At 41.6% G+C, this 10,571-nt stretch overlaps 1 protein-coding gene across 2 annotated transcripts in view; it reads right to left on the reverse strand.

Annotated features, from left to right (window-relative positions):
* PCMT1 (protein-L-isoaspartate (D-aspartate) O-methyltransferase) overlaps positions 1-10,571 on the reverse strand; it is a gene marked incomplete at its 3' end in the record, with an annotated part of 730,767 nt that overhangs the window by 340,330 nt on the left and 379,866 nt on the right.

The raw sequence follows: 10,571 nt of genomic DNA on the forward strand, positions 1-10,571 counted from the left end.
TTCGTCGTCAGTTTTGGGCCTCAGTTGCCTATCTTTTTCTTTGTGTTTTTTTGTGAAATCTGGTAGTCGGATGGCTGTCCGACGACATTTCTGGGTAATTAAACCTGCGTCTAAAATAGTTTAATGCAAAATCATACAGGCGCTCAATAGTGCGTTGGTTAAATCTAGCACAAAACAGACAACCTGAAACATTATGGTCAGGGCCGAGGCAAGGAATACAGTAAGAATGAAAGTCCTTATGGAGGTATTTGCTTCCCACAAGAAATACAATTATTAACTTTTTCTGACATCGGTCTGGAGCAAAAAAAAAGTTTCCCCAACGGGGTACTTAGCTTTATAGAAGACTTCAGATCTGAAACTCGAACATGAAAATCTCAGGAGTCGACCGGCACTTGCGAAATGCTTCGGGCAACGCACAGCAGGAAAGACTAATGAAAATGGGGTGGGCAGCATCTTTTACACCTCCGACAACCTGACGTCAGGGAGGGATGGCAGCAGCCGACGCAGGACCCAGGACTTTGGAATTTAGGCCGACTGAGGGCAACCTGCCAGCAGGATTACCCAAATGTAATGACTGCAACAGTGAAACATGAAGAACATCAGTGCGCCATTCAGTAGGAACAAAGCTTGAAATGAGGTTGTGATTGAACAAGGTACTCAGATGTGGTGCCAGTTCACTTTGTAATTCATGTAGAACACAGCCAGGGATATTATCAAGTCCCATGGAAGCTGTATTCATGGCTTTGGACAGTGTGGTTTTTACCTGTGTAGCCATTCATGGCTTTGGACAGTGTGGTTTTCACCTGTGTAGCCATAACAGGGACTTGGGCATTCCTTCAGGTATTGTGATAGGCCCTTTAGAGGGTGAAAAGGTGGCAAAGTTTACACTGAACCTGTCAGCCAATATGTTGGCAATATCAGTTGGTTCTGTAATATGTATTGCCATTGTGCTGCAACTCAGAGCAGATCTGAGTATTGCCATGTAGATTCTTGACATAATATAATGCCCTGTGGTTGTCTTTAGAATCTGCAGCAATTTTGTTTTCATAGCCAACTTTAGAGGATTTGATGATGGATCTCAGTTTTTTGCTGAGGCTAACAAAGGAGTAGTTTTTTCCTTCTGTTGTAGAGTTTGCTTATGGTAGTGGACCACCAGACTGGCTTCCTTTTTTTGGAGGAGAGCATCTTGGTTCTGTTTGGTATGGCCCATTCCATGCACTTGTGTATGTGCTCATACAGTGAACTGGTGTATGATTCAGCAGTCATGCACCTATTTTCCATTTGCATGGGTGTCGTGAAGTTAACCACCTCTGTTTTTAGAAACCCAAAACTGGCTTTGGAGAAGTATTTTATGGTAGTTTCCTTTGGGGGGGGGGGGTTGAGGGGGGGATGTGGATATCCATGGTGATTAGCCTGTGGTCAGATCTGACCAGGGAGGAGTTGATTACTGGTGTAGAACAATGGTAACCCATGCTAGTAATGACCAGGTTAAGGATGTTTCTACCCCTGGTGGGGGGTAAGAATGAGTTGGTCCAGGGCACTGGAATTAAATGGATTCCAGAATACATTGGGCAAGTGTGTTGGTACATGAGTAATTTTCCCAGTTAATGGAGGGGTAGTTAAAGTCTCCCAGTATACGGGAGTGGGAGTCTTGGGACATGGTGGAAAATCTATAGCAGGCTACAACCTGGACTGCAGTTTTACCCAGTGTTAGTTGTACCTGAAGTATCTCTGATGCATTATTGTTGGGCTATTAGTCTGGAGGTGTGCATATCCTTGATGAATATGGGGACACCACTGTCATTAGTGCTTCGGTCAAGATTTAGGGGCCAAATGTTGTATGCATTATAGCCTGGTAGTGCTGGGGTGCTTTCTGGAGCTTTGAACCAGGTCTCAGTCACTGCAGAGATGTCAATTTGAGTGCTTCGAGCGAGTGCATTTTGAGATTTAGACTTCATGTTGACTAGTATAATCCTCAGATTTCGTTTGCTTATAGCTTTCATGGTAGTAATTTTGTCTTTAAGATACTGCCTAAAAAAAGGCACTATAGAGGTGGCAAGAGCCTTGGCCAGTATCAGGAATCCCTGGGGTAACAGGTGCAGGCCATCTCTGGCGAAGCATCGTGGTCTGTCTATCAAGTCATCCCAGGCAGAGGGATACTGGATCCCCTTAGAATAACACCAAAAACTTAGCCAATTGTTGAAGTCAATCATTTTCTGCTTGCACTGTGGTATCATTCTGGGTGACTGTAGGATGCTACACAGAGCTCGGGTCATACCTGCCTGGGCTACAAGATCAGAGAGCTTCTCTACGGCTCTTTCATGTAGCCCAGGGAGGTAACATCTCAGGTCATTCGCACAAACATGGACAATGACAATCATATATGCACCTGCTGTGGAGTGACCAAAGTGCATGTGTTATGTGGCGGATCCTGGCACCAGACAGGCAGTTGACCGCAACTTTCTCCTTATTCAATCTAGTGAGTGGGACATCAGTGTGCCTTACTATTGAGTTACGTATAACTAGTTTATTGGGTAATTTGTTTTGCCTTATGGGCTTTGGTTGAGTGGGACATTGTTTATATGAGCTATGTGTCTCATGGTTTGTGCTGGGATATGGTAGTTGTTTGTATTTCTGCCTCTGAGGTCTCTGGGCAGATTTTTATTGCGAGCCTCCACGAAAATAGGTGTGTGTTTTGTGTTACTATGAGAGGGTTGGGGTGGTGTTATGTTCTGGAGGGTTGTGTGTCGAATGTAGTGTGCTGCAGGTGTTATCCTTCTCCTCTTGACTGGCTAATACAGTCTGGGCTGGAAAGTGCTTGGCTCCCAATTTAGCTATATATGTGCAACTCTCACAAGTCACAGTGTTTGGAGGTAAGAGGAGAGGATTGTCTGTGTTCATGAGGCAGTTGCTACACTGCCTCAGGATGCCCAAGTTCACCAGGTTGACAGGAGAAAGCAGAGGAACCGACCTTTAAACATGCCTGGATATGAGCTCACTATATTAAGTACTGAAGCCTTCTACAGAAAAAATGGCACTCAAAGTGTCCGAGTCGGTACAGAATATTGCCAAACACTCGAGGGGAAACAAATACATAGACCCTGAAAATTTATGGATAAATTATTTAGGCAGATACTCTGAAGTTAGGAAGAAATCAAGCAGTACTTACTGAAAATAAAGAATTAGCTTGTCAAGGATGAAGAAGAGGCGGAGTCACATGAATGGCTACTGCCTGGCGACTACTAATGCTAGTCTCAGCACAGCTTCATTCTGTTGGGATACAATACTCCTTTGCTGCTTCTCTCACCAAAAGCAAAATGTTAGCACTAATCCCAATCAGAGAAGCAGGCCACAGCCTGTTTGGTGATCCACAGTCCTGTCCCAGATGATGCAAGGGTCTGCAGGCTTGTAGCCTTTTTCTGGTAGATGCCTTGAATACCGACCAGACCAATTGGGTACATTAAGCACAGACACTCTCTCCAACCAGAAAACAGTCAGGAATCAATGCACTCCGCTCCTACTCTCACCAGGATCAGAATGTATGCACAGATTCAAAGCTGTCAAAGCAGTTAAGCCTTCTCGTGATCAGCAGTCTCCAGGAAATACTGTAACTGCACTCCTCTCACCAGAAGAGAACATAAGCACTAATCCAAAGAGGACAACTGAGAGGCAGAATGTGGACTCTCCAATAACTGGTGGTCTTGCAATAGATGCTGAAAGGTAATATGAAAAATAAAATGTCTTATCCAAAACACTGCAGTATGCACTAGAGAAGTTAGATGTGAAAGTAGGTGACTTAAGTTTTACCTGTCTAAAAAATTAAGTTTTAGTGGAGAGTCACTATTTGTAAAACAGCAAGATAGACTGAAAGGGGGTGGTCACTTTTTTATTATGGTACTATGGAATACAGTAGGATGGCCAATAAATTTAAATAGCTTAAGGGGTGTGATTTCACAAAATGATAATGTTGTGCTTACTCTTACCAACCAGTAAAAGCAAGGAGGAAATGAGATGCATGGTCAAATTAATATAAGGGGCAGGCAACTAGAAAGACAGTGGTGTTTAAGCACAAAACAGTAACCGGGTGGGAGGGTGAGAAATTTTTCTGTCCGACTGGCAAGAGACATAGCTGTGATGTCTTTTAAGTTTTAATATGCAGTTAAAAGCAGAATACAAGTAAAACACAGTGTAAAGAAAAATCACAGTATACAAAATAGAAAAAGGTAATTAAGTAATACAAAATACAACAAATAAAAAGCAAACTAACTTTTCCCTCACAGCAAACTGTAGCAGAGTCTGGGTGAGCCTTTCCAGTAAATATCCATTTACACCTGAGCATTGAGGACATTGGTAAGAGCGTCTGCCAGCCTGGGAGGCAAACCGTTTTCTCTGGTAGTCGGTCCAGCAAACGGCTTTCACGGCAGGAAACCACAACAGTCAGGACTGCAACAGTGAAACACAAAGAACTTACATGGTTACAGCACTATGATCCTCAGACAAAACAGTCTATGCAATGGCAACACTCAAGTTAATAAAGGCCAAAAATGTTCAAGACCCAAAAGCCAGCAGGAAAGGTCATGGCCACAATGTTTTGGCATCAGGAATGTGTTGTAATGACCATATTCCAAGGGGCCAAACAGTTGATGCAGAATAGTACTGCAACTTGCTGTGCCGAATAAAGACACTGAAAGAAAAAAAAGGAGAGGGAAGCTGCAGAAAGGAATTCTTGGTTTGTAAGACAATGCATCTGTTCACAAGGCTGGCAGAACGATGGATGTTTTGATGAAACTGGGGATTGACTGCACAAACCATCTACTCTACTCACCAGATCTTGCTCCATCTGACAATTTCCTGTTTCCAAACCTAAGAGTTTGAAAGGGTGGCAATTTTTGAGTGATTTGGAAGGGACTGCAGCAGCAGAACTGTTTTTACGAGACCAAACTTCACACTTTTTTGGCAGGGTTAAAGAAAGTCAGACACCATTTGCCAAGTGTGTTGAACTTCGGGAGATTATGTTGAATAACTTGCAAGTTTCATGGCTCCATGTCACTCCATTCTTGGTCGGGCTTACAACTTTTCAGCACCAGCTCATATTGATCTATTCTAACATTGCTATTGTGTTTATTTACACAACTTTACTATGTTCATCATTGGGTCACTATTACAGTATCCCAAGTTATATGGGGTGAATATCACAGCTTAGAAAGAGAGGAGAATCGGATACCAGGAGTTCCTACAGAAAAGTCATAGCAAAACCTACTCTGGACCTAAAGAAGGAATCATATTTGTAGTACTTGGTAAAGGTAGTTAAAGATATCTAGTCCTAGAATCAACTCCTTTCTAAAACCCACAAAAGTAGCTGGTAGAATCGGCCCCATTTTGCATGGACATGTCTTGTAATGGTCAAAACAACAAAAAAGCAAAAGCATTAAGCAAGGATTCAGAAATAGTCTGACAAAGACCAAAAGAAAATGGAATATGGGGAAATAAAACTCCAACCCCAACCCCCCCCCCCTAGCAGTGTAGTACGAGTTGCTTATGAATTATCCAGTGTCTACAAAATTCTTTCACCCTCATTTTTGTTGTTCCAGGAAGAAAACAGCAAAAAAAACTGCCTGCCTCAATGTAAACACAAGTAGCCTAGAGTATAAAGGAAGGATTTGTTCTTTGTAAAAGATGAGACCGGAATGACTTACCATAACAGACCAACTCAAATGCCCATCTTGCAGAATGAAAAACAATGAGCAATGCTGCTTTCCAAATAAGAAAGTAGTCTTGTGAGCAGGTTCAAAAGGAACTGTACACGTTCTTCCAGTATAAAAATATTTTCCCATGAAGGAGCCACCTGCCTTCTAGTGAACAGTTATGAAAAACACTTTCAAAAACTGTTTCACTTGAGGTAGGGTAGAAAGGGGGAATCCGGGCAGACAAGCAGAGATGGTGCAAAGGTGAAACTTGACAGAAGAGTAAGAAAGGCCAGAAGATAACCATACACACATACTGCAGAACTAAGTATGCCTTGAAAGGGATTTGTCCTAGTGACAACTATAAAATCTCTTCCCCTTACACATGTACAATTTCCTAGAAGCAGGTTTCTTCTGCTTCTTTAATACCCACTGCACAACCTCAGAAATAAGGTATCGAAACGAGTACTAAAATTCTATCAACCAGGCAGTCACCCAAAGATGTTGAAGGTTGATGTAATTCAAATAACCTTTGTCATGTGAAAGCTCATTCTGTGAGGAAGTATGTGGTAACTGTTCTTAGCAAATTTCAAAAAGAAGAATGACCAACAAATGTACCAAAAGGGGTATCACTATTACACACTTGGACAGTTCTCTTTGCACCTTTAGAAAAACTTAGGTTATCAGGGGCAAGGCATACAGGAAAATTCCAACCACTGTGAAAGAAACTGCCACCAAGTTAAAGATATTCTGCTCCAGGACTCCTTGCACACAGGCCTGGAAAACAAACAAATCTACTGGAGAAGTTCCCCATGGATGAATTCCAGGAAAACTCAAGCTTCTCTTTCACTCAGAGGTCTAATTCCTGGTCCTACTCAACCTGTCTGCAATTTGTTTTGCTCTAACAAAATGTAGGTAGCCTGGACGGATAAAATGAACAGAGTATTTAATTCACAAGTTACCATATCTAGTCTGCAAAGGGGGGTAGGAAATGGTACCCCCTTGTTTAAGTATCATATCACTGTGGTGTTGACTGATTTCTAAAAGAGGGCTGGAGCCCAAAGATGGTTCTATGATGCAACAACTATTACAGACATCATTTCTTGACATATTCATGCTTTACTTTGGCTTGCTTATTCGAGACACCCTAGGTATTCATATATCAATTGGACACAGTTCTCCAAGGAAACTCTGATTTATCTGTGGATACAGACTAAGTAGGGGCTGGAAGGGAAAGTACAGCTGTGCAAGCTGCACTTACCCATAACAGTAGATGTTAAAATTCTTCACTGTAGCAGTAACATTTCCCCCGGCCAATAAACCAGGCAGCTTCACAAAGCTCTGGATTCTCCCTACACCTTCATTCTGACTGCTGATTAGCTAGACTCGAGGAGGGAAATCAGCAGTTGGAATGAAGATTTCTTTATGACTTTCAAAGACAGACAGAGCAACAACATAAAACTCCAGAAAAAAATAGAAACACAAAGAACCCTACTTAATATCCCACCTTCAACTATACAAAAAGAAAAGTGAGGCTGGGTGTGGCTACTGCACCAGTAAGGAATCTGAACACCTACATGCAACTTGCTCAACTGTACTATGTTCATCATTCCCACTTTTGCACTAGTCATTAGGCTATATGACTTAATTACCAAAGCTTACCCAACCTGGGAGAAAGAAAAATGGTCAAAGCAATATTCACCCTCACCCTGAACCTAGAAAAGAAACCTAGTTTATAATATTTTGTAAAGCTATGCAAGAACCATGTCGCAGGACTCTAGAATGCTTCCAGAGAAATGTAAATGCTGCGTCCATGTTATTTAGTTAGTTATGTTAAACGTTGCATCTTTCTTGTGTGTATCCTGGTTAGGGGAAGCATGAGAATCATAGAAGCCATGAACCCTAGGATCCGGAGAAATTCGCTTGCAAAAGAGGCTCAGGAGACCGCCCAAATAAAACACCTTCTCTTGCGTCAGGAAAGGCCTTCTGAAGACGGGCACCTGCATGGTGGCTGAGAAACAGTCCTGCGAGATGAAGTCAAGCAGCATTTTGCAACATTTATCTGGAATCCCAGATTGGTCAGAAAAGGCATAACCCAGGTTAATGATGTGAGATCTGGACAAAAACTCTACAGAGATGAGCAATTCATCTAAATAAGGAAAATGGTAATGACATTCTGACTGCATAGCATGGGGCTAGATGCTGCATGAACACTCTTGCAGCTGTAAATAATCCAAAGGGAAACAAGGAACCTTGGAAATTACCTGAAGTCCTAGGCTATGGGAATACAAGAGGAACCATCATTTACGTCCAATGTTACCATGCAACTCAAAGGAGGAATGAGGGGTGACAGGTTCTGAAAAGGTCAACATTTTGAATTTTACATACAAGTTTAGGCATAAAGATACATTCCTAGTCTCTCATGACACTTAATTCTTTCTTTGGTAGCGTAAAGATTATGGAATGGAAGCCTCACCCCTTTGACTTACAGGTACTGGTTCTAGGACTCAATGCTTGATTGAAGAACTGGAGGATAATATTCAGTTTGGTTTAGCAAGTGTGGAGGAATTCCCTTGAGTTTTTTGTATTCAATGCCTTCTGTAACCCTTCTGTACCACTTTAACACCAAAGAGTCCTTGCTAATCTTTTGCCAAAAAGGAGATGCTGTGGACCAACTGATAGGGCAGGTTTTGGGGATACTGGCTGAAGGGGGGGGGGATCAGTAAAGAACATAGGCAGTCATTCAGTACTGCTTGCCAGTCCCTTTTCCAACCTAAGACAATCTCATTTTAGCTCCCTTTTGCCAGAATTACTGGTTTTGTTTATTTATCCTTTTAGTGAAAGAGGAAGACCTAAAGAGATTAGTCTTAGGGGTCATAAAAACTCTTCGATACTCCCGGAATCAATTTTCCTCTTTCATCATATTATTTGGCAACCTAGAAAACAGAAGAGCCAAACAAGACGTCAGTGTCTAAAGCAGAAATTAAGATTTCTAACTTAATCAGCAAAATTTTGCTCATTTACTCAGGCATATCTTCTCAACACTGCAGCAGTTGCAGTGGTCCTAAACACAACTGTAAAAATCATATACTCTTCAAATCATCTTTGGATACCCCGGACAAGGTGGAAACAGTATCACTCAAGAAAGTGAAATAGCCAGTACCCTCACACTAACCATATTTTTGAAAGATGAAGAAAACATTTTCTTACTTGGGAAAACACCTTGCTTTCCTTGTCATCAGAAGGGTTAGTGTTCAATAACAACTTACTGCCAGCAGGTAAACCAATGGATATAGCTACTGGGTCTGATGTCAGGTGAAAAAGAAGAAATGTATTAGTCTGAGGCACTTCATTTCATCTGTCCCCTCTTTCTGGTGAAGGCATTGATAGCTGGGTATCAGATTACTAAAAGCAGCATTTAACATTCTCCAGGACTAGCAGTACAGTACGGAAAGGCAAGGAATGATAAATGCTCATTTGTAATATATCTCAGTTCAGACAATTTATTTGTTCTCAAAAATACCTCATTCATCCTGGATATCGTGCGATTAAAAAGACAATTACTCCACTTGAGGATAAGACCTAATATTTTCCTCGTCAGAAAGTTAGGCTTGTGAAGCTGAAGAAGCCCTCTCTCTATCATAATCTGAACCACAAGCTCCTCAGTAATTCCTTTAGAGGGGATGCCCACCTGTAATGGGCTTCAGGACACCAGGATTCACAGCCTGTAATGCATGCTTTGCTAAGGTAAGAAAAGCATCTTTCTTATTTCTGGAGATGGAAGTTCAATCTTTTGTTTTACTATATAGGAGTCCTTCTTAAAGGAGGGGCGTATAACCGGTTTAATGGTCTCTTGCCTTGGTTACCCTGTGAAGAATCTTCTAGTGAGTCTCCCCTCCCTACAGAAGATGGTTCTCCTATGCCCAGACTGGTCAGTGGAACAGAAGAGGATGTGGTTGACCCCCAATTCATGGTGGCCAAAAGGACTGCACCAAATGAATTTAGAAAGTTAAGTGATTGGTCTGAAAAACAACCAATGGCCAATGCAACTTCAACCACTACCAGCTAGGTGGCTGGTGCTTATGGCAATAGCAAGAGCTCCTTGGTAAGAGCGTTTTCTAAGAGTGGAACCATCAGAACCGGAACAAGTATTTATGCTGTAGCACAGGAGAGATACCAAAAGTGGTAAGCAGTGGTCAGAAAGCAAGTTGTCACAGAGTGCAACCAAACACACTTGCATTCAAACATCTTATCCCAACCCCATTACGAAGTAGAAGCATATGCAGCACTCAAATTCCTTGTCATTACTCCTTGCATATATAGCTGACAGAAAAAGAAAAATGGCAGGTAAGTTTTCACGAAGTGAACAAAACTTCACTGAAAAACAACTGCCATTCCCAAAATTAAACTTTTAATCATAAAAATGAATTTTACACAAGCGCTACATATTCAAATAATTAGGGAATGTTTTTGTGAAACTAACACCTGTAGCTAAAAACAGAAGTTCATGAATGGGAATTTCCTTTAATGATAAAAAGTATCAAGTTTCCTACAAGAGAAAAATGCTTTCAGTCAGAAAATAAAAATCAATATATTCTTAAAAGTGCAACAATGTCTGTGTAGAAGGATCCCCGCAACAGAGGCTTATCTGAAACAAATCTTTGCCAATAGCTTCTCCTGTGAAGCCGCTGACATACTTCTCCTCAAGGAAGCAAGAAAGTACTGAAGTCTGATTTCCCCTCCTTGGTGCTAGCCACTGACCAGTCATAGTGAAAATGGGGAGCAGAGCTTTATTAAGCTGACCGGTTTCTGTTTCCTAAGCATGGAAACAAACCATAAGGCTACTGCAGAAGTGAAAATAATAAACTAAATGAAACTTTAAAAAAT

The sequence above is a fragment of the Protopterus annectens genome, chromosome 1.part0 (genome assembly GCF_019279795.1).
Source record: "Protopterus annectens isolate FY-2018-M chromosome 1.part0, PAN1.0, whole genome shotgun sequence".
Taxonomy (NCBI): domain Eukaryota; kingdom Metazoa; phylum Chordata; order Ceratodontiformes; family Protopteridae; genus Protopterus; species Protopterus annectens.